A 3730-nucleotide genomic window follows, 5' to 3' on the forward strand; every position below is an offset into this window, starting at 1 on the left:
CCCCCCCCCCCCCCCGCCTTTTGTCAGTCTTTTTCACATAATGTCCATATCCCTATTTTCACACACCTTCTCCCTCACTCTAACTCAGCTGTCCCTGGGCTCTTGGTTCCTGAAAACAGGATGAGCAGAAAAAAAAAAAAAAGAGGGGGGTGGAAAATGGAACAGGGGTCTGAAAGGAGTCTACCACTTATTGCAATATTAAACAGACAAGGAATGTGGGCAAGGAGGTCAAAAACTGATCAAGTGGTGAAGACACGTACAGGGAGCTTTCCCTGCTTGTATGGAATCCTCCACCAACTACGCATGCAGACCCCCTACAATATTGGCTGAGAAAGGAAGAGCTGGCAACCAGTTTTCCACCCGTTTCATGCTTACCTGAAGTATGGGAAGACACTTCTTAGGCACCAGCGGTAGCCAATATTTCCCATAAACCTGGCACGTACTGGCAGTAGCCAGGACAGGACTGTGAAATGCAGAGTCCCAACCATACTGAAATTTCTGAAAAAATATGCCCTTTTTCTAGCCAAGATGTCATGAGAAAATGCCAGGCCCTCTTCCTTGCATCTTTCGAGCGTATTTTAACAAACTTCACAACAGCAGGACATTGGCCACCATTATCCCCCCTGCTTTACCTGTGATAGTTAGGGTGTTATGCTTTGCGCTTATGTAGGGTTGACTGTGTGTAGTTTTACTAATACATTAGACAATGGATTTGTATAGGATGGTTTGGATAGGGATGATTATTATCTGATTATGTTATCTAATTATCACTCTGGCAGGGGGTTGGACTAGATGACCTCTGGAGGTCCCTTCCATCCCTACTTTTCTATAATTCTATCTACAAGAAGAAAACAGCCAACTGAATACTACAGGATGAACACTCCTCCAGGCAACACAAGACTGTAATATATTATATGAAGTATAAGACAAAACCTATTAACAGATCTGCTATAACACCCTTAATTCTCAACATTATTTTGGTCATGAGATGGAATCCATATGTCCCATGAAGCCCATCGCTTGGGTAAGATCATCACTAAGAGAACAACAGACTAGGAATCAGAAAGTCTGGGTTCTACTTCTACCTGTTCCTTCTGCCTCAGTGAGTAAGCTTAAGCAAATCACTTCATATTTCTGGGCCTTGGTTTCTCAATCTGTGAGGAAGCATAAGGATAGCTCTTACAGTGTTGGAAAATTTAATTTATTCAGGAGTGCTGATACAACAGACATGTTACTTGGATGACAGGTCCTCAAGTTGAAAATATTTTTCTAAAGTATCATTGAGAAACATTCATATTTTTTCTTAGGAAAGAGCTTTACATTTCAAAACACAGGTCTCAGCCATGCAATCTGGTTTGTGAAGCAGGAGTCTAGTAGCATGTCAGATACCCTGATGAAGACCAGAATGGCTCATATAAAGATCTAGATACAACACATTTTAATATGAAAACAACCTGTTCATTGTGCTTCAACTACAGATTGAGGAGAAAGCAGGGCTATACATTACCTGAATTAAGAAGGCACTTATCTGATTGCATTATCTGTCTACCTGGACCCCAAATTGATCATTATAAATGAATTTTAAGCATACCATTAGCTAGAAACCAGAGACAAGGTTATAGGAAAAATGTCATAAAGAACCTGAATTACTTTAGTCTCAGCTACCAGCATTTCCTCACACCATGCAAGAAAGTTAGGTGCTTGAATCCCATCTACTTATAACTGTAACTTTTTAAACCATCCATAACTTGAGATAAACTGAAAGGTTATGCCCATTAGGTTTCTGTGGGGGAAGAAACAAGAGCTACATCTTTTAATGTTTCTCTACATAAGATAGTATATCACACAGAAACAATCTAACCTCCCATTAAATTAGAGAGGCTGCCTTTGCTAAAGGCAAGGGCAGCAGTGAGAAAGATGTCTAGGATAACCAACCTATTCAGAAAGGCTTAAATCAAAGCTTTCTTCCCAGTTCTGGAAAGTGAAAGCACTTCTTGGCATACAACCTCTTCCAGCACAGTGGGTGAGAATGTGTGACATCTGTGCTTCCCCTCAAATAGTCGCTTGACAAAGGCAGGCAAATCCTTTCTTCCTGATACATTTTTGAGATTATTCCCCATGTTTGCTGCCTTAAAGCAAAGCTTAGTTTAGAGACCTCCCATCCCAAGCCTCATTTAAATCCTCTCTCATCTTAGCCCATCATATGCCTAAGCAGCAGCATCTTGTAAGCGATAGCTAGGAAACTCTGCTTCTGAAGGAACTGATTTGGAATTTCAACAGACATATTACCAAAGGATGCTGGTGTCAATGATATTTTTTCCCCCCCAAAGTATTTTGAAAATTACTTTTAAAAGACTTAACAGTCATCAAAAGAGTGCAAAGGGCAAAGGTTTTGATTAATCTTATCTGCCTCTTTTGGACATGAATGAGGCTGCTGACCAGAGGCTACTTGTTAAAATTAGTTTACAAGCTGAAACCAGAATCACATACTAGAAGGAGAGAGTTTAAAAAGCTCAAGGAATCAAAGCTTATGGAGAGGAGAGAGAAAGACATCCATACAGACCAAGTATACTAACATAAATAATGTAAAGACAGTGATTTTTCCCACCTACCCATGGTAATAAGCTATTAAGCACATTAGGAGGAATAGGAGAAAACATATTTTATTCTTTGCACCTTCCTAAGAAAGGTCTGGTAACCCAGAGATATAGAAAAGTGTTCATTTAAGGGTTTTCTACATTAAAACCCAGCACAATTATTAAAATCCTAGCTTCTCTCTATACAGTGGGTTATGGTTAAAGAAGAAATGCAACAAAACAAAAAGCAAATGCATGCTGGCAGGTACCTGCACACAGCACAGCCTGAATTCTTGGACAGCTCACACCGTTGTGCTGGCAACTACCAGAATACCAAAACATTTGCAAAAAAAAAAAAGTCACTTACCATGGACCTGCGGTACGGCATGAACCCTGCACTGCACAAATAACCACGTACAAGGAAGATACCTTGAAGCTGTCACCTTGTTTCATATATAGTACCGCTAGTCCGCAGGTCTGATGAGAGATGCTTAGCAATGGGTTCAGCAGATCTGTAACATGCTCCTCCTGTAAAGAAATTGCCCATCTCCAGGGAGACTCCGCCGCACGCCTGACAGACTCATTTCATTGAGCAGCATTACTTGGTTTTGCAAAACGGGCCACTGTCATTTAGTAAGATGGCATTTTTAAAAAGCTCTCTCAAGGCGCTGTACACGGTGTCGACAGGGAGGCAGTATTACACAGCATTCAGCAAGGGGCTTTTTTTTATTGTGATTTAAATCTCTTTGTATGTCCCTGCTAGCGTGCAACTACCACCAGAAGGGGACAGAGCCAGCTAACTTCACAGATGTGACCGCAGAGCCCACCCGTCCTCAAGGCAAAGCTGCCAGCCTCCCCCTGACCACCGGGCTCCCGCACACCCCCGGGGCCCTCCAGCACCAGCGGGCACAACCCGCCGCCCGGACACGGACACGGACACGGACACGCCGGGGCAGGGGCGGGCGCGCCACAGGGCGCATTGCACTGCACCCGCCCTGTGTTTACCTCGGGAAAGACGAAGCGGGGATGCGCGATAGAGCAGCACTTCTCCCTCCGGACCTCGGCAGCGGCGCGGCCGCGTTGCTACACTAGAGATGCCCGCGCCAGCGCACCCCGCAACTCCGCGGGCCGGGCCGGGGCCGGGCTCCCCCGCG

At 44.0% G+C, this 3730-nt stretch overlaps 1 protein-coding gene across 1 annotated transcript in view; it reads right to left on the minus strand.

Moving 5' to 3' along the window:
- Positions 1–3681, minus strand: part of APBA2 (amyloid beta precursor protein binding family A member 2) — a 342515-nt gene extending 338834 nt beyond the window's left edge. Inside the window, exon 1 of the mRNA XM_019504340.1 lies at positions 3582–3681. The gene's annotated coding sequence lies outside the window, so the exon portion shown is untranslated. The remainder of the gene's footprint in view (positions 1–3581) is intronic.
- Between the last annotated feature and the right edge of the window lie 49 nt (positions 3682–3730).

Source organism: Gavialis gangeticus, unplaced genomic scaffold (genome assembly GCF_001723915.1).
Source record: "Gavialis gangeticus isolate Ggan-Ray unplaced genomic scaffold, GavGan_comp1, whole genome shotgun sequence".
Classification (NCBI taxonomy): Eukaryota; Metazoa; Chordata; order Crocodylia; family Gavialidae; genus Gavialis; species Gavialis gangeticus.